The following is a 21,211-nucleotide window of genomic DNA, read 5'->3' on the forward strand; positions in this document are numbered from 1 at the left end:
AGAGTGAGACTACCATCTCTTAAAAAAAAATTTGAGAATTATATTGTCACAGTTTATTCATAAGTTAAACTGTACTCCATGATTTTGATCTATGCCTGCTTAGCTCAGACGTATGGGACCGGACTGCAATAGCTTCAGTGGGTACACGTGTCTTTGTGTACTAGTCAGCTTTCTTAGATTATGCAGTGACAGCAAATAAATAAATAAATAAATAAATAAATAAATAAATAAATAAATATTCTCATAGGCCTCTAAGAGAAAAGGTTTAATTTTTTTTTATTTTCCAGGTCAGCTGAGAGCTGTGACTCTGCTCTGTGTGTCTTCATTCTGGGATCAAGCTCACCTGGTCCATGTTGATCTTGGGGAAGGAGAAGGCAAATGACAAGACCACGCAATGGCTCTTCAGTATCCACTAGGAAGAGGCACACCACATTCCCACTCACATTTTATGGAAGCAGGCCATGTGGCCACACTTGAGATCAGTGTGTGGGGAAGTAAATTCACCCACAGCGTAGACAGAGCAACCTCTTGGCAGTAGTGCATGTGTTCAACCCCCCCAGACGGGACAGCCAATGAGAAGAAAAACACAGTCCACCACACTTCAACATGTTTGAAGTTTGGTTGTCTTTGAATGACATTCCTATTTGAGATCTCTTCTGACGGCTTTAGGGCCATGCCTAAGATTCAGAGCAGTGTAGCATGACTCACTGTGTGCTCTAGAACACAACGAGGGTCGGCCAACGTCAGCCCGTGGCAAAGACTGAGTGTGGCCCACAAAGCCTAGAATATTTATTTTCTGACTCTTTCCAAAAGAGTTTGTCAACCCCCAGAATAAAACTAAATTTGGAGGCCAGGCGCGGTGGCTCAAATCTATAATCCTAGCACTTTGGGAGTCAAAGGCAAAAGGATCCCTTGAGCCCAGGAGTTCGAGACCAGCCTGGGCAACACAGGGAGACCTTGTCTCTGAAAAATAATTAATTAATTAATTAAAAAAAAACAAACCTTAAATGTGGGATTGGTCCTGGAACCTTGGTTTCATTGGCACTGGGAGCAATTATGTCTGTCACAGATGAAATCAGCTTCTGGAAGTAACAAATCTCACCTTTAAAGCCAGCGGTTGCTAATCAGTGTAGAATTTACTCCTCTAGAATCTGGTGTCCAGACGCCACTCCAGTGAATCTGTGTATCCATGTTCCTGGTGTTACACTTACCACACTGGATTATAATTACAATTGTATGCCTCACTATGTCCCACAGACTATGGGAACGTCCCATACTCAGTGCTTGACAATGTATTTTTGTAACTGTTTTTGATTGAATTAAACTAAACTATTGGCATACAGAGAATCTTAAGACAATCTAAGATATCATATTTGTTTCATCATGAATCTCTTACTCTTAAATAAATTCCTTCTCTGGGCTTATCTGAAAAATGGAAATTCAGGAAAGCTGCAGTGATTCACACACCTGTAATCCCAACACTTTGGGAGGTGAGGCAGGAGGATGGCTTGACCAGTCCAGCCTGGGCAACATACAGAGATGTCATCTTTGAAAAAGAAAAAAAAAACTGTAAATTAGCGGGTATGGTGTTGTACACCTATAGACTCAGTCTCAGGAGGCTGAGGTGGCAAGATTGCTTGAGGCTGGGAGGTTGAGGCTTCAGTGAGCTGAGATTACATGATCGATCTCCAGCCTGGGCAACAGAGCTGCCTCAGAAAAAATTAGAAAGGACATTTTTTTTTTTTTTTTTTTGAGACAGAGTTTCACTCTTGTCGCCCAGGCTGGAGTGCGGTGGCACGATCTTGGCTCACTGCAACCTCCGCCTCTGGGATTCAAGCGATTCTCCTGCCTCAGCCTCCCGAGTAGTTGGGATTACAGGCGCCAACCACCAGGCCCGGCTAACTTTTTGTATTTTTAGTAGAGATGGGGGTTTCACCATGTCGAGCAGGCTGGTCTTGGACTCCTGACCTCAGGTGATCCGCCCGCCTCAGCCTCCCAAAGTGCTGGGATTACAGGCATGAGCCACCGCGGCTGGCAAAAGGAAATTTAAATGTCACCAAAAGTCTTCTTTAAATGCCTGCTTAGAGATGACAGAGGAGAGTCATGTTGACTCCACTGCATTCACTGAAGTCCACCAAAAGCAACAAAAGACCAAAAATGTAAGGAAACTGCATTTTAGTCTTCTGCCTCAAACCAAAAAGTGGAAGAACATCCGCCAAAAAAGATTAAATTTATCAAAATAAGAGACCAGTGAAAAGAGTTGACAATTTCCAGGAGATAGGAGAATGGAAATAGTCGACTATAAAGCGACCACACAGGGACATTCGTTGGTTGATGAAATACATAGCATAGTGTATTTCATCACCCAAAGTATACACTGTTCTGTATGCTATGCTAGTGACAGATTCGTGCCACTATGCATTTTATCAAAACCCACTGTACTGTACTCTTTTGAAAGTGAAGTTTACTCTATGAAATTTTTTTAAAAACTCAGCCAAGATGATAGGGAATTGAAGGATGGATTTCAGGCTGTGACACTAAATCTAACTGCATTACAAATATAGGACATAAGCTCAATGACAATGATGGAGAGAAAAATATCTCACTTAGATTACTGGAAACCTCTGTTTTAACTAAAAGTCATAAGGGGCTAGGCATGGTGGCTCACGCCTGTAATCCCAGCACTTTGGGAGGCCAAGGTGGGTGGATCACCTGAGGTCAGGAACTTGAGATGAGCCTGGCCAACATGGCGAAACCCCATCTCTACTAAAAATACAAAAGAAAAAGTAGCCAGGCATGGTGGTGAGTGCTTGTAATCCCAGCTACTTGGGAGACTGAGGGAGGAGAATCACTTGAACCTGGAAGGCGGAGGTTGCAGTGAGCCCAGATCGTGCCATTGCACTCCAGCCTGGGCAACAAAAGCGAAACTCCATCTCAGAAAAAATAAAAATAAAATAAAAGCCATAAGGACCAAAGAGAAAAAAACTGTGAGGACAAAAATTAAAACTACATAAACTGTGAAAAAGAGAGTTGACATAATTCCCTCAGACCTGGAGCTATACAGAGAAACCACCACAGTCCTGAAAGAGCACCTGATTTGAGACACCATATAGGGACTTTGGGAAGAAGAGCTGGACAGTTCCTCCAGCAGGAAACAGTGAAGGTGGCACTGAAAGATACCCGGACCCTGAAATGCATCACATCCCTTCATCAAATCCAGAGCCCTGTCCGAGGGCAAGGGTTAAACATAATGGAGGCGGAGAAGCAAACATCAGATGGACACACACTGTCTTCGCCACTTGGGCTGCTGTAAGCACCACAGACTGGGTGGCCTAACCACAGGCATTTATCCTCTCCCAGTTTTGGAGGCAAGGAAGACCAAGGTCAAGGAGTCAGGCTGTGAGGGAAAGGACTGCTCAGGCCCCTCTCCATGGCTTGTAGACAGCATCATCCCAATCTCGGCCTTCATGTTCGCACGACATCATCCCATGTTGGTGTCTCTATCTTCACTTGAAGTTTTTCGGGTTTTTTATTTTGTTTTGTTTTGTTTTTTTGAGACAGTCTTGCTCTGTCGCCAGGCTGGAGTGCAGTAGTGCAATCTAGGCTCACTGCAACCTCTGCCCCAGGTTCAAGCAATTCCCCTGCCTCAGCCTCCCAAGTAGCAGGGACTACAGGCAAGCACCACCACGTCCAGCTAATTTTTTGTATTTTTGTAGAGATGGGGTTTCACTATATTGGTCAGGATGGTCTCCATCTCCTGACCTCATGATCCACCCTCCTCAGCCTCCCAAAGTGCTGGGATTACAAGTGTGAGCCACCGCACCCGGCCCACCTGAGGTTTTTTTGTTTTTTGTTTTTTTGAGACGGAGTCTCGCTCTGTCGTCCAGGCTGGAGTACAGCGGCGCGATCTCGGCTCACTGCAAGCTCCAGGGCCTCCCAGGTTCACACCATTCTCCTGCCTCAGCCTCCCGAGTAGGCGGGACTACAGGCACCTGCCACCACATCCGGCTAATTTTTTGTATTTTTAGTAGAGATGGGGCTTCACCGTGTTAGCCAGGGTGGTCTCGAACTCCTGACCTCAGGTAATCCACCCTCCTCAGCCTCCCAAAGTGCTAGGATTACAGGGACGAGCCACCATGCCCAGCCTTATTTTTATTTCAATTGAGAAGTTACCAATAGATAAAAGTCAGTCTTTCAGAACCTAAAGAAAGTTCAAGTTGTTAAAATTTGCTTCATTTTCATGATTTCCATACTCTTATAACTGTTTTGTTTTTAAAGCATTTTAGTCTCCCAAGGCGCCTTCTCTCAACCAGCAATTCTCAGCCCTGGATGCACATTAAAGTCACCTGGGGAGCTTTCAAAAAAAAATGCCAGTGTTGGCTCCACCCCTTGAAACTCAGCTTTCGTCAATAAGCGAAGGGAGAAAGAAACCCAGCACGTGCTTTTTTCCATCTCCTTTATTTCTCCTTTATTGTTTTTCGAAGATACCCTTTTCTCAACTTTTATTTTTCTATTTTTCTGGGATTCTTCCTGTGACCATCCCATACACCTCATAATTTTATATTTTCTAGTTCTTTGTTCTTTCTTGCTTATTTTTTCTTCAAAAAGAGTTTCGAAATCTAATTTTAAAACGTACTAATTCATTCGTCTACATAGTGGAATACTAGATCCACTATGTATTCCATCATTTTTTATTTTTATTGTAAATATTACATATTTCCTATACTTATTTTGCATAACGTATTATGAAAGGTTCAAACATGCAGAAAAATAATGTTGCAGTAAACGCATGTTCACCCTAAACCTATATTCTCCAATTAGCATCTTACAATACTTCTCCTATCACATGCCTATTCATCTAGCTAGTCCTCTAGCTATCCCTCAGCCCATCTCTTTTTTCTTTTCTTTTCTTTTTTTTTTTGAGACAGAGTCTCACTCTGTTGCCCAGGATGAAGTGCAGTGGTGCCATCTTGGCTCACTGCGGCCTCAACCTCCCAGGCTCAATCAATCCTCCTGCCTTCCAAGTAGCTGGGACTACAGACATAGGACACCATCCCTGGCTAATTTTAAAATTTTTTGTAGAGACAGGGTCTTGCCATGTTGCCTAGACTGGTCCCAAACTGCTGGGCTCAAGTGATTCTCCCACCTCAACCTCCCCAAAGGGCTGGGATTACAGGCCACTGCGCCTGGCCCCATCTTATTTTTTTTCTTTTTTTTTTTTTGAGACGGAGTCTTGCTCTGTAGCCCGGGCTGGAGTGCAGTGGCCGGATCTCAGCTCACTGCAAGCTCCGCCTCCGGGTTTAGGCCATTCTCCTGCCTCAGCCTCCGGAGTAGCTGGGACTACAGGCGCCCGCCACCTCGCCCGGCTAGTGTTTTTTTTTTTTTTTTTTGTATTTTTAGTAGAGACGGGGTTTCACGGTGTTAGCCAGGATGGTCTCGATCTCCTGACCTTGTGATCCGCCCGTCTCGGCCTCCCAAAGTGCTGGGATTACAGGCTTGAGCCACCGCGCCCGGCCCCCATCTTATTTTTTAACACATTTCAAAGTAAGTGATAGGCATCCGTGTGCCTCCCCTAAATATTTCAGCCTCACATCAGTATTCTTCAAAACACTCTGAGTAGTTTTTTAATATAGCCAGGTTTGAGAACAATTGTGAATCACAACAAACTATGCTCAATTCTAGTTCATAGTTTCCTGGCTTGTGGTACACAGAGGTTTAAGAAACTTCTTTCTCCACCTGCTCCTGAGAAATCCTTTTAAAAAGCCTTTCTGAAAAATCAGACACGGGCCAGGCACAGCGGCTCAAGCCTGTGATCCCAGCACTGTGGGAGGCCAAGGTAGGAGGACTGCTTGAGTCCAGAAGTTCAAGACCAGCCTAGGCAACATAGTAAGACCTCGGTCTGTACAAAAATATTAAAAATTACTTAGATGTGGTGGTGCGCACTTGTAGCCCCAGGGACTCGGGAGGCTGAAGCTGGAGGACCTTGAGCCCAGGATTTCTAGGCTGCAGTGAGCTATAATTATGATAGAGGCAGGAGACAGCCAAATGCTGCCCAGGTCATTGTGCACAGGGGGCTTGCCTAAGCATGCCCGTGGTGAAAAATTCCATCCCTTAACACATGTGTAGTAAGAGAAATAAATCAATGTGGAGTGGCTCACACCCAGGGCCTGCATGCACACTGGGGAAATGGGGGGTGGAGCCAACAGGAATTCGCACCTTATGCGAGGGGAGGAGCCTGGCCTCTTCAGCTCATGTGTTCAATCTGTGAGGTGGGACTCTGTTGGCACCTCAGAGTGCCAACAGAGTCTTTCTTTGCTGAGAGCTTTCTTCTTTCTTTGCTGAGAGCTTTCTTTTGGCCTAATAAATCCGCCCTCCTCACCCTTCAATGTGTCCACATACCTAGTGTTTCCTGGTCGTGAGACAAGAACCCGATTTTAGCTGAACTAAGGAGCAAAAAATCGTGCATTGATTGCACTGTTGCGCTCCAGCCCAGGCGACAGAGTGAGACCCTAACCTTATAAAAGAAGAAAAAAGGCCGGGCGCAGTGGCTCACGCCTGTAATCCCAGCACGTTGGGAGGCCAAGGTGGGCAGATCACGAGGTCAGGAGATCTAGACCATTCTGGCCAACACGGTGAAACCCCGTCTCTACTAAAAAAAAAAAAATACAAAAAATTAGCTGGGCTTGGTGGCGGGCACCTGTAGTCCCAGCTACTTGGAAGGCTGAGGCAGGAGAATGGCATGAACCCAGGAGGCGGAGGTTGCAGTGAGCCGAGATCGCGCCACTGCACTCCAGCCTGGGTGACGGAGCGAGACTCCGTCTCAAAAAAAAAAAAAGAAAAGAAAAGAAAGGAAAAGAAAAGAAGAAAGTCAGACAAATACCTAAGTACAACATAAGTAAATACAAGCCAAGCAGATCAACATGATGGATGTTAAGCTCCAGGAAAAGATCAAACAATGACTTACATGCTGCTTATACTGGTAAAAAGGGAAGGAAATAATCACATAGATTCAATGCAGGATGTCTTTCAATTGATGGTTTTTCTCTGGGTATTTTCCTCTCGGTAACAAGAGAAAGTTCTTCATTTTTTGATTGACTTACTGTACTCTCCATCAATTTTGGTAGTTGCCTTTAAATATTGTCAGCTGTCATCTCCACTGCCAATCCCTCTGGTCCTAACATTTACTTAAACCTTCGGGATTTTGTATGAGCAGATAAAGCAATTCGAGGAACACTTCCCCCCGCCCCTCCCCAAGCTGGCTAAATGAATATGCCAATTGATTAAGAGAAGTGAATTGATTTAATGATCTTGGCCATAAAGTAGAACATGAGTTTGGATGAGTTAACAGCATTTTAAGTGTTTGCTCTTATCACAGGAGTATCTAAAGTTCCTGCAGAGGCTGGTCGTGGCGGCTCACGTCTGTAATCCCAGCACCTTCGGAGGCTGAGGTCAGGAGTTCAAAACCAGCCTGGCCAACCTGGCAAAACAAAAATTGACTGGGCGTGGTGGTGGGCGCCTGTCATCTCAGCTACTCAGGAGGCTGAGGCAGGAGAATTGCTTGAACCCAGGAGGCGGAGGTTGCAGTGAGCCGAGATCGTGCCATTGCCATTGCACTCCAGCCTGGGTGTGATAGAGTAAGACTCTGTCTCAAAAAAAAAAAAAAAAAAAACAGTTCCTGAAGAGTAAAACTGCCTAAGGCCTTTAGGCACACCCTTTGCTAATTGAGCCTAAAAGTTTGCTCTTCTGGTAGGCGGAAAGAGCCCACCTGAGAGATACAAACTTACACGTTTATTGAATTCTACGACCTCAGCTTCCTCGGAGGTCTTGTACCTCATCTGCAGTCAGTGAATTTAAAGTGTCTTGGGTTGTAAGTTTTAACTATAGTGCAAATTTGTTACAAGTATTACAATATAATGGAAGGAAGTGCTGTCCTTAATAACTTCAACTTATACCCAAATGAATGCTCTTACTCTGTTGTTTCCTGTCTTGTACTAGAATATTATTTTTCTCAATTTTGTTAGCTGGTCCAATCAATCAAATCACATATTTAAATACTGAAATAGGTGGGCACGGTGGCTCATGCCTGTAATCCCAGCACTTTGGGAGGCCTAGGCAGGTGGCTCACTTGAGGCAGGAAGTTTAAGACCAGCCTGGCCAACATGGAGAAACCCCGTGTGTACTAAAAATACAAAATTAGCCGGGCGTAGTGGCACCTGCCTGTAATCCCAGCTACTCAGGAGGCTGAGATAGGAGAATCACTTGAACCTGGGAGGCGGAGGCTGTGGTGAGCTGAGATAGCGCCACTGCACTCTAGCCTGGGCAACAAAAGCAAAATTCCATCTCAAAAATATGTATAATAATAATAATAATAAAATAATTAGCTGATGTTTGTTAAGTAATGACATTTCTGCCACTTTATTTACATATTTTAGCTTTGTTTTGTTTTTTGAGACCGAGTTTTTGCTCTGTCACCCAGGCTGGAGTGCAGAGGTGCGATCTCGGCTTACTGCAACCTCTGCCTCCTGGGTTCAAGCGATTCTCCTGCCTCACCCTCCTGAGTAGCTGGGATTACAGTGACCCGCCACCATGCCCAGCTAACTTTTTTTGTATTTTTAGTAGAGACGCTGTTTCACTATGTTGAGCAGGGTGGTCTCGAACTCTTGACCTCAGGTGATCCACCTATTTCAGCCTCCCAAAGTGCTAGGATTACAGGCGTGAGCCACCACGCCCAGCATTACTTTACTTATTTAGAGACTGGTCTCATTCTATTGCCTAGGCTGGAGTTCAGTGGCACACTATCTTGGCTCAAGGTAGCCTTGACCTCTTGGGCTCAAGTAATCCTCCTACCTCAGCCTCCCCAGTAGCTAGAATTACAGGCATGTGCCACCACACCCTGCTAATTTTTGTAGAGAGAGAGTCTCACTATATTGCCTAAGCTGGTCTTGAACTCCTGGGCTCAAGTGATCCTCCACCTCAGCCTCCCAAAGTACTGGGATTACAGGTGTGAGCCACTGAGCCTGGCTTCTGCTGTTTTAGACATCAGAATAGCTTCCTTGGCTGGGTGCGGTGGCTCACACCTGTAATCCCAGAACTTGGGAGGCCAAGGCGGGCAGATCACAAGGTCAGGAGATCGAGACCATCCTGGCTAACACAATGGAACCCTGTCTCTACTAAAAAATACGAAAAATTAGCCTGGTGTGATGGCGGGTGCCTGTACTCCCAGCTACTCGGGAGGCTGAGGCAGGAGAATGCATGAACCCAGGAGGCGGAGCTTGCAGTGAGCCGAGATCGTGGCACTGCACTCCAGCCTGGGCGACACAGCAAGACTCCGTCTCAAAAAAAAAAAAAAAAAAAAAAGAATAGCTTCTTTTCAAGAAGTTTTTTTTAAAAAGTTCATGTGTGTGCCTGCATCTGTTCTCAATTACTACACATGAGACAATAAATACTACTACTTCTTTTATGTTATAAGCAAACAATGATGGGGAGAAATAACTCCGGCTCATGGGCATATTTTCATTCTCTAGTAATCAGCTCCACAAGTTTCCAAACCAGATTTCTTCCCAATAAGCATATAACGAACTTCGCTCCCCTTTGTAAGAAAGGAGGTTGAGGGAAAGCCCAGTTCTGGTCTGGCCTAACCTTACACTCCACGGAAGCATGTGGTAGAGTGATGGCAGAGTGGGAAATCCTCTTCCTTCTATCGCTGCCTCCTGGCGTTTTCATCTTTTGAATGCCAGGGCCTGGCCAGGCCAGCAGTGGAGGAGAAGTAGGCTCAGGAGCCAAGTTGAGGGACCTGAGAGCTCATCATGGACACTATCTCCCCTACCCTCGCCTCCCACTGCCGCACCATGAAGGAGAAGGACTCCAAAGAAAAGAGGCCCCGTGTGCAGGAGCTCTCAGTAAGGCGGTGGTACAAAGGGAGAGAAAAAGGCGGGGCGCATTGGCTCATGCCTATAGGCTCATGCCTATAACCCCCCACTTTGGGAGGCTGAGGTAGGCGGATCCCTTGAGCCCAAGAGTTCAAGACCAGCCTGGGCAACATAGTGAGACCCCGTGTCTAGAAAAAATTTAAAAATTAGCCGGGCATGGTGGCACACACCTGTAGTCTCAGCTACTCGGGAGGCTGAGGTGGGAGGACTGCTTGAGCCCAGGAGGTGGAGGCTGTCATGAGCTGTGATCCTGCCCACTGCACTCCAGCCTGAGTGACAGAGACCCTGTCTCAAAAACCAAAACAAAAAAGGGAGAGAAAAAAGGAGGAATCAGTGGGAAATATTTAAGGGTCTCACCAGATGATAATTGTTAATTTGGGTGGCTTCTTGTTTCAAGGAAACACGCTGGCTCTGTCAACACCACTGTTGCAATAGAATTCCATGTGTTTAAGCCTGCAAGATGCAAGCAAGAGCGTGCAAGCCTGCACCTTTAAGTTTTTCCAATCTTCCAAGGTAACCATTTTATTTTAAAACAAAGCTCTGTAGTCGGTCCCCTGGGTGTTTTTAGATGTCTTGCAATGTGGCATCTTCTGGAAGCTCAGGGCTTTACCAGGGGATGATTCACACCCAGCCAGTGTCATCTCACCTTCAATTTCTTAATGGATCTCATTTCACAACTGGGGATTTAAAATACGGAAAAACTGTTCAGACACCTTGTTTGTACATCAGGATCAGAGACAGCCCCACGCCTCCATCTATACCCCTCTCACATCTTCAGAACCTACCTTTCTGAGGTTTATTGAATGGATCAAATAAAATGTTCTTATTGTCACTAAGCAGGGATATACCAGGGTAACTTTCTTTATCTGAAATTAAAAGATTTCGTTCATCAAAGACAACTCCTGCCCCATCTCAACCCAACCCACACTGGTTACCTTGTGAACTATATTTTTGATTTAATGTAAATAATCGTGATAGTGATGGAACAGGCTGAACAAGCATAAGCTACACTGCTTTATCCTTGTGATGTAGAGAAGAATGTCTTTTAAGGGACCACATATTAAAATGGAAACACAGTGCTTTGTTTAGTCTAATGCCAAGGGGAATGAAACAGAAAATGGTTCCTAGGCTGACAGCATCCAGAGAGCTTTGTAAAAGGCAGCTCTGCAGTCCATGGAAGCCAGTCGACCTGGGAAGGAAGCCTTGGTTTCCTCTTTGTGCTGAGTAAGAGTCCAGCGTTTCACGGTACAGTTCCAGACACGGAAGGAAGATCTTATCGCGGCTTTTGGAAAAGCTCCATTGTTACAGCGGTCCTTGTTTCCTTCACACCAAAAAGAAAGAAATAACATTGAAGGCTCATTTTGGTTTGTAATCTGTTTGGATCCAAATGTTCATTCCTTACTGAGATTTTCTGAACCTATGAGAATATTTCACAGGATTGATGACTCATCCAGGTACTCTAAAGATGAGATCCACCAATAAAATTTTGATCTCTCAATCACCTGGTACTCTTGATTGTACCTGTATTCACAAGCTCTAAATTAATATAAGATCTAAACCATTTATTATTCCTTGCCAATAACATATAACATTAAATTAGGTTCGACTACTAGTTTAAGCAGAGCTTTCTTCAATTTGGTATATCTATACATACATTGTTGATCTAGTTCTATTGGAATAACAGCTAAGAATATGGCCTCCAAAACTTCCACTTCCAGTTTTTGGAATTTGTTAATGTTTTCTTTGTGGCCAGTTATGTGATTGAATCATCTAAATGCCCAAAGTCACAAAAGAACATATATTTTCTGCTGGATATAAAGTCATGTATATAAATGTTGAGGTTGTTTATTATATTTTTTTCAAATCTTATTTTTCCTTTTTATCTGCTTGGCCTAGTACACCCTGAAAGAGATATATTACAATCTCCTAGAATAATTTGTTTGTTTTTAAGTTATCTTGGCATGAGTTTTTGCTTTATGTATTCAGCTTTTTTGCTGCTTTGGCATAAACGTGACTGTAATACATTCTTGCAGCTTATATACTTTTATCATTAAATAATCTTTCTCTTTGTCCCATTTAATAAGTATGGATATGTTTTCATTGAAGCTCTACAGCTTCAAATCTTGTATCAAACCATTTGGTTAAATGACATGAGGGTTAGTTATCAAATGTAAAAAAGCAATATTTTCTCTGAATTATTATAGACAAAGACTGGGAAAAATTGAGTTGTCACGTTAAGGAAGTGGATTATGAGTTAATTATTCCTTAAGTCTATTTTTTTTTTTTTTTTTTTTTTTTTTTTTGAGATAGACTCTTGCTCTGTTGCCCAGGCTGGAGTGCAGTAGCGCTATCTGAGGTCACTGCAACCTTTGCTTCCTGGGGTCAAGCGATTCTCCTACCTCAGCCTCCAGAGTAACTGGGTTACAGGCACACACCACCATGCCCAAATAATTTTTTTATTTTTAGTAGAGACGGGGTTTCACCATGCTGGTCAGGTTTATTTCAAACTCCTGATCTCGTGATCCACCCACCTCGGCCTCCCAAAGTGCTGGAATTACAGGCGTGAGCCACCACTCCTGACCTCCTTAAGTTTATTTTTTATTCTGATTATATTTATTTAATAAACTGAAGTAATTTCCAAAATCAATGAATAATGTTCTGATTTCTGGTCAACGTTGACAGGAATAGGGTAAAACCCATCAACCCAGAAAACTCGCCTGTTGTTATCTCCACCTTCCCTGCCATCCGTTCCTTATCTGTCCGTCATCAAACAATTTAATTTTGAAAATAAAGTAGGTGTGTCTGGCTACTGCCTGTGGGTGACAGTGAATTTCGTTAGAGTCAGCCGCATTGCTTTTCGGGAGGCGAGGAGCCCTCTCAGTCCTAGAGCTGGAGGAAGAAGCAATCCGTGTGATTCTCTGGCTTCCTCTTCGTGACCGTTCTCCTGCTGCAGGGAACAGCAGCATTTCAGTTCAAAAGGCTTGGAACAAACTGGTCGTTTTTGTAAATATTAGAAATAACAAGTTGAGGCTTTACAGACTAGAAGCTACAAGGCATTCTTTCAGTTGATAAGCTAGTGAGTCAACGCTGCTTTACTTCTTACTTGACTTTATGAGAAATGGCATAACCTCAGCTGCACTCTCAAGCAACAGCATTTTTCAGTAGAAGAATGTTGTCAGTACGTAGCCACGGCCTCTTCCGTCCTTTAGGCAAAGAATATGTAAAAGGTTACTATTTCCAATATTCTACTGCCCTAGAAATGGCGATAAATGCATTTCTACCCATTGTACAATTAGGCAGGTGCAATCAAAGCAAATCTGTCCGTAAATGGCCTTTTATCATTTTTGGTGACGGCTGGAAGGAAGTCTTTAGAAATTTCTCTAGAGGGTGCGGTAGGATGTCAAAGAAATTCTAACTTTTAGCAGGAATCTTGAATGTGCCAATTCACACATGGCTGAAATATGTTTAATTCTTAATCAAGTAAATGGAAACAAGATGGTCAGAGGGACTGCAGAGGGTACCCATTCTATTAACTCAGATGAAACTCTTTACGCTTCTCCAAAAAGTATTTGGAGATTAGTTTTGTTTTTTGTTTTTTGTCTTTTGAGACGGGGTCTCACTCTGTTGCCCAGGTGCAGTGGGGCGGTGGTGCAATCTCAGCTCACTGCCAACTCAACCCTGCCTCCCAAGCTCAAGGGATCCTCCCGCCTCAGCTTCCTAAGCAGCTGGTACTACACTACAGGCACGCTCCTCCGCACCCAGCTAATTTTTGTATCATTAGTAGAGACAGGGTTTCACCATGTTGTCCAGGCCGATCTCAAACTCCTGAGCTCAAATGATCCTTCCGCCTTAGCCTCCCAAAATGCTGGAATTACAGGCATGAGCCTGGCCTACTTTTTATTTTTTTTAACTACATGCCAAATACCAAGTAGGAGTTTTTAGATACAGACCACCTAAGGAGGAAAAACACACAGAAAAAAGTAATTAATGCTAAATACTGATAATAGAATTTTATGTCTCTATCTTCTTACATAAACCTGTGGCAGTGAGCCTGGAACTCTTAGTGCATTAAGACGTTTTATTTGATTACATGAAACAAATTGTTAGAGGCTAATTTTTCCCTCAAGTAAAAATAATTACCAATTCTTTTTCATCCATTTCTCTGCGTATATGATGCAATTGTTTGTTTGTTTGTTTGTTTGTTGAGACAGTCTCACTCTGTCTCCCAGGCTGGAGTACAGTGGTGCAATCTTGACTCACAGCAACCTCTGCCTCCCAGGTTCAAGCAATTCTCATGCCTCAGCCTCCCAAGTAGCTGGGACTACAGGTGTGCACCACCATGTCCAGCTAATTTTTGTGTATTTTAAATAGAAATGGGATTTCACCATGTTGGTCAGGCTGCTCTCGAACCCCTGACCTCAGGTGATCCTCCTGCCTCAGCCTCCCAAAGTGCTGAGATTACAGGCATGAGCCACCATGCCCGGCCTGTGTTTGCTGTTCTATCAGCTTCCAAAAGGGCAAAAAGTTCAATGATCCATTCCTGCTCACAGCAGCACTATTCAGAAGAGCCAAAAGGTGGAAGTGACACAAGTGTTCATCAACAGATGAATGAATAAGCAAAATGTGTTATCTACATAAAACAGACTGTTATTCATCCTTCAAAGGGAAGTACCTTCTGACATATGCTACGACTTGGATGAAACTTAAGGACATGATACCAAGTAAAATGAGCCTTTTACAAAAAGACAAATACTGCATGAATTCACTAACATGAGATACCTAGAGTAGTCAAAATCATAGAAACAGAAAGTGGAATGATAGTTACTAGGGCATAGGAGTAAGAGAGAATGAGAAGCAGTTATTTAATGGGTAGAAGAGTTTCAGTTTTACAAGATAGAACAGAGTTACAGAGATGGATGGTGGTGATGGTTGTGTAACATTATGAACATTATGGATGTATTTAATGACATTGAACTGTACACTTAAAAATGGTTAAGTTGGGCCTAGCATGGTGGCTCACGCCTCTAATCCCAGCACTTTGGGAGGCCGAGGTGTATAGATCACGAAGTCAAGAGATCGAGACCGTCCTGGCCAACATGGTGAAACCCTGTCTCTACAAAAAATACAAAAGTTAGCTGGATGTGGTGGTGCACGCCTGTAGTCCCAGCTACTTGGGAGGCTGAGGCAGGTGAATCGCTTGAACCCGGGAGGCGGAGGTTGCAGTGAGCTGAGATCATGCCACTGCACTCCAGCCTGGTGACAGAGCGAGACTCTGTCTAAAAAAAAAAAATTAAGTTGGTAAACTTTATGTTTTGTGCATTTTACTACAGTAAAAACAAAAATGTGGATATTTACTGATTCTGGAGAAGAGGTAAATTTTCTCAGTAGAGGTGAAGCGAGTGTAATCAGTGATCAATGTTGTTGGGAGAAAAACAGCTTTTGGTCCACCAGACATACCTCAGAACTGAGGAAGATGGTGAAGAGTCTCTGATGTGTGTGTTTTTCATTTAAATTAAACTACGCCTTCCTGGGTCAAGCCAGGACCCAAAGTGTTCAGAGAAAACAGAATTTTATGTGATATTTTGAGTACAAACAGAAACAGGAAATTCCAGCAACCTTTGGAAAGAGAACAAGTTCCCTTGAGAAGTTCTCACTTAGTTTTCCATATTGAATGAGTTCTGAGTGGTTCGAATGACAATTCTGAAACACATGTGAACCATCTCAATCTCCACATATCCCCCGTGCTGCATAAAGTTCAAACAACTAGGCATTATTTTAAGACTTGGAGTACATCGCATTGCAAACAGGCAAAGTTAAATTCTACCCTGATAACAGAAGAGATAAAAGAGGCTATTCATATTATTTATGAGATCTTGCCTACCCAAAAATGCAACCACTGAAGTCATTCCATCATGCATAATATCTTGAAGTCCCTTATGAAAGTAAATATACTGTAAGTCACACAAGGTGGCACATGTTACCACCCAGAACTATAAATCTTCTGACTATGTTAATTACTTATCACTTAACAGAATGGGAATGAGGAAAGGAGAGGAGAAAGAAAAGGAACATTTATTTAGCTCTTCCTCATGTGCCTGCATTCAGGTAAGTTCTTTATGTAATTGCTTTTATTGAATCCTTGTGACATTTTGATAAAATAAAAGTTATTATTGCTTAATTTTTACAGTTAACAGAATTGAGACTTAGAGATATTAAGTAACTTGTCCATAGCTTTGCAGCTAAGAAGAATCTGGTTTTGAGGCTGGGCACAGTGGCTCACACCTGTAATCCCAGCACTTTGAGAGGTCAAGGCAGTTGGTTCTCTTGAGGCCAGGAGTTTGAGACCAGCCTGGCCAACATGGTGAAATCTCATCACTACTAAAATGCAAAAAAAAAAAGCACCATGCCTGTAACCTCAGCTGCTGGGGAGGCTGATGCACGAGAATCACTTGAGCTCAGGAGGCAGAGGTTGTAGTGAGCAGAGACTGCACCAATGCACTTCAGCCTGGGTGACAGAGTGAGGAATCCAGGTCTGACTGATTCCAAACCCTACCAGGTTAGTATCCACCCAATGTTTGAAGGAGGAAATCAACACAAAAGAACACAGCAGCGCTGCTCAATAGAAATACAATGTGGGGCACATATGTATAATACAAGGCACAACTGTAGCCATATTTTAAAAGTATAAAGATTCCATGGCTGGGCATAGTGGCTCATGCCTGTTATCCCAGCACATTGGGAGGGTGAGGCAGGAGGATTGCTTGAGTCCAGGAGTTTGACACCAGCCTGGGCAAGATGGCAAGACCCCATTACAGAAACAGTAAAAATTAGCCAAGCACAGTGGTGTGTGCTTGTAGTCCTAGCACTTTGGAAGGCTGAGGTGGGAGGATAACTTGAGCCCAGAAAGTTGAGGCTGCAGTGAGCTGTGATCTTGCCACTTCACTGGAGCCTGAGCAACAGAGCAAGATCCTGTCTCTCAAAAATAAATAAATAAGTGGTAAAATTAATTTTAATAAGATATTTTATTTACTTTAATATAGCCAAAATGTTATCATTTCAAAGTGTAATTGGCATAAATATTTTTTGTTGATGAGAGGTGACAATGTGCTGGTGGCCCTTGCTCACTCTCAGTGCCTCCTCGGCCTCTCCATCCTTCTGGCCACGCTTGAGGAGCCCTTCAGTCCGCCACTGCACTGTGGGAGCCCCTCTCTGGGCTGGCCCAGGCCAGAGCCGGCTCCCTCTGCTTGCGGGGAGGTGTGTAGGGAGAGGTGCCGGTGGGAACCGGGGCTGCACACAGCGTTTGCTGGCCAGCGTGAGTTCCGGGTGGGTGCGGGCTCAGCGGGCCTGGCACTCGGAGCGGCCGGCGTGCACTGCAGGCCCGGCCAGTGAAAGGCTTAGTACCTGGCCAGCAGCTGCTGAGGTTCCACTGGAATTCTCACCGGGCCTCAGCCGCCTTTTTGTTGAGACCGAGTCTCACTCTCTTGCTCAGGCTAAAATGCAGTGGTGTGATCATAGCTCACTGCAGCCTTGAACTCCTGGGTTCAAGTAATCTTGCCTCAGCCTCCCAAGTAGCTGGGGACTATAGCCACATACCACCATGCGCAGCTGATTTCTTAATTTTTTTGTAGAGATGGGGTCTCACGACGTTTCCCAAGCTGGTCTCAAACTCCTGGGTTCATGTAATATTCCCACCTTAGCCTCCCAAAGTGCTGGGACAACAGGTGCAAGTTGCCATGCTTGGCTAATTTTGACTTTTTTTGTAGAGATGGTCTCAAGCTCCTGCACTTGCCCAGGCTGGTCTCAAACTCCTGCACTCAAGCAATCCTCCCACCTCAGCCTCCCAAAGTACTGGGACTACAGGTGTGAACCATGGTGCCCAGCCAGCTTAAAAAGATTAAGATATTTTACATTACTTTTTATAATAACACCTTGAAATCTAATACGTCGTTTATATTCCTAGCTCATCTTAATTCAGAGTAACCACATTTCAAGTGCTCAGCAATCTTGTGGCCAGTTGCTACCATATTGAATAGTGTCACTCCACAGCACTGACTCCTTGTAGATTTGTACCATTCACAAGTTTGGCCATTATAATTTTGTCTTTGCCTACATCACTTATTAAAATATCGGCCAAGACAAGTACCTGGAAAAGTTAAGTGAGAATTATTATCTGACCCAGCAATCCCACTTTTTGGTATATACCCAAGATAAATGACATGAAATGAAAACATACATCTATACGAAAATTTGTACACAAATGTTCATATCCACATTATTCAAAATAACCAAAAAGGGGAAACAACCCAAATGATCACCAATTGATGAATGGATAAGTAAAATGTGTTATATCCATGGAATGGAATCTTATTCAACAATAAAGAAGAATGAAGTCCTGATACATGCTAAATAAAACATGGATGAATCTTGAAAACATTATGCTAAGAGAAGGAAGCCAGTCACAAAAGAACCACATGTTGTATGATTCCATTTATAGGAAACATACAGAATAAGCAAATCTATAGAAAGACTAAAAGTAGATTAGTGGGTTGGGCACAGTGGCTCATGCCTATAATCCCAGCACTTTAGGAGGCCAAGGTGGGAGGATCACTTCAGCCCAGGAGTGCGAGACCAACCTAGGCAACAAAGCAAGACCCCATTCTCTATTTAAAATTTTAAAAAATAAAAAATAAAGTAGGTTACTTGGTTTTCTTTCTGTTTGTTTTTGTGTTTTTGTTTTTTTGTTTGTTTTAGTAGTGGGTTTTGTTTGTTTTTGAGAGTCTCGCTCTGTCGCTCAGGCTGGAGTGCAGTGGCGTGATCTCAACTCACTGCAACCTTCGCCTCCTAAGTTCAAGCGATTCTCCTGCCTCAGTCTCCCGAGTAGCTAGGACTACAGGCGCCCGCCACCATGCCTGGCTAATTTTTTTGTGTTTTGAGTAGAGACGAGGTTTCACCGTGTTGGCCAGGATGGTCTCAATCTCCTGACCTCAAGATCCGCCTGCCTCGGCCTCCCAAAGTGTTGGGATTACAGGCATGAGCCACCATACCCAGTCAGATGAGTGGTTTTCTAAGGTTGAGGGGATATGGAGCGGAGAGTAATTGCTAATGGTTATGGGATTATTTTGGAGGATGTAAATTCTATTGTGATGGTTACCTGCTATAGGTGATGGTTACCTATTAATAGTAAAAACTATTGACTTGTACAATTTAAGTGGGTGAATTATAGGACATATGAATTATATCTCAATGAAGTTGTAACATAAAATATATAAACTCATCTGAACCCTCAAAAAATATAGAGCAAGGCAAAAGCTTTAATATAAGTTTCTAAAGAGATATTTATCTGCTAATTGATCGCTATTAGATATGATGGTTCTAAAACTACTAGTTTCCCTGCCTACACCCCTACCTATATCCCTGTCTACCACCTACCACTGCCTACACCCCTGCCAATACCTCTGCCTAGTCTATATCACTACAGATCTTTTTTTTTTTTTTTTTTTGAGACGGAGTCTCACATTGCTTCCCAGGCTGGAGTGCAGTGGCATGATCTCAGCTCACTGCAACCTCCACCTCCTGGGTTCAAGCGATTCTCCTGCCTCAGCCTCCCAAATAGCAGGGATTACAGGTACCCGCCACCACACCTGGCTAATTCTTGTATTTTTAATAGAGATGGGGTTTCACTATGTTGGCCAGGCTGGTCTCACGCCACTGCAGATCTTATGTTCTTGGTCTTATCTTCAAGAAGAGCATCTATTTAACAAATGCCTAGAGAGGACAAGCTTGGAGCCAAGCACTTTCTTAGATGAACAAGATAAGACCCCTGCCCACGTGAGTCTGTGATATGGAAAATTAGACAAATATAGAAATGTAGAAAAGTAGACAAATACCAGCCATTGTGAGTAGTTCTATCATGGGGGAATCTATACAGAGCCTCATAGAATGCTCCATGGAAAATAAGGTTAATGTAGCACTTCTTGGACCTATCGGTGCAGTGACTGTACCAAAAGGACTGTTAAAATAACATGTCCTGGCTTATTTTTTGTGACATTATACTAAGTCATGGAAACCTCATTCTTTTTAAGTACTGTATTCTTAAGCACAAATCACATCGAATTTTGTTTCAGAATTTTGCCAAGATTCCTCACCATGCCCATTGGGCAATGGATTCCAGATGCCAACTCTTCTCACTTTTTAAAATAGGTCAAATGTTTGGCAGCTCCAGTCCAGAGGACTTTTCTCATTTGCTGATGATCCCTCAATGAAAATAGTCTGGTAAACAAAGAGCAGTTCAAATTTAACTTGACACCTGTGTACCAGGAAGCATGTTGACACGTGTTTTTAGCAGTGCTCTTCATTAAGGAAATAATTCAAGTTACATATCAGCAGTGGAATGATTAAAAGGTACCGGTTATCCATACCATGGACTATTACACAGCAGTGAAATGAATAGATCATGTTACACACGCCAGTCTGGCTCAATTTCAAAAAGAATATTGAGCCCAAGAAACCAATCATAAAGTATGATTTCAAAGACATTTTCAAAACAGGCAAAACTAAACATGTGTACACTGTTTACTGAAATACATAGGCACTAAAAAGCAAGGGCATCATTCACACGAAATTCAGGACAGTGGTTATCTCTGAGGGGCGTGGGAGAAGGAAGGATATACGATCTGGGTGGAGCACACAGGAAACTTCTGGGGGACTGGTGATGTTCCATTTCTTGGCATAGGTGGTGGTTTAAAAGCTGTTTATTGTGTTGTTTAAATTATACATGTATATTTTTACATACAGCTTGTGTATTTTACAATGAAATAATGGATCCACATTCTGGCTGGTGATGCAGGCTCTCCTAGGCATCTACCTTTTTATGCACATATTATTCTGGTTTATTGGTCTGTAATAGATCCTGCATTAGCTGGATTCTGGAATTCAATGCTACTTAAAATATATAGATTTCTTTGTCCGTGAGGAGTTTTCGAGTTGGCAAGATATTTGAGACAGATAGAGGATTCCTGGAACCTCAGAAGGGCGGCCAGGGGGCAAACATGAGCCTCTGGCCTCATCCCTCATCTGGCTTACGGCCCAGTCAGACCACCCCCAATGAAAGCCAGGTCAGAGAAGCATGCAGAAGATGTGCAGAGGGGCCTCTTACCTTCATGTATTAAATCTTTATCCTTGGACTTCAAAAACTCCCAGAAATGGAGAGTGGGAGTCATACTAGTCCCTTAGGCAAACAACAGTGGAAGAAGCAGCCCCAATCTGCCTACTCATCACGATCG

At 43.4% G+C, this 21,211-nt stretch overlaps 1 protein-coding gene across 41 annotated transcripts in view; it reads right to left on the reverse strand.

The window, feature by feature from the left end:
* The window catches only part of BASP1 (brain abundant membrane attached signal protein 1), a 1,209,505-nt gene that overhangs the window by 190,454 nt on the left and 997,840 nt on the right, over positions 1-21,211 (reverse strand). The window contains exon 1 of one of the 41 annotated variants that reach the window (XM_050794759.1): positions 15,665-15,668. The exons of the other annotated variants lie outside the window; for them this stretch is intronic. The gene's annotated coding sequence lies outside the window, so the exon portion shown is untranslated. Of the gene's footprint in view, positions 1-15,664; positions 15,669-21,211 lie in introns of those variants that run through there. 41 annotated transcript variants of the gene reach the window in all.

Source organism: Macaca thibetana, chromosome 6 (genome assembly GCF_024542745.1).
Source record: "Macaca thibetana thibetana isolate TM-01 chromosome 6, ASM2454274v1, whole genome shotgun sequence".
Classification (NCBI taxonomy): domain Eukaryota; kingdom Metazoa; phylum Chordata; class Mammalia; order Primates; family Cercopithecidae; genus Macaca; species Macaca thibetana.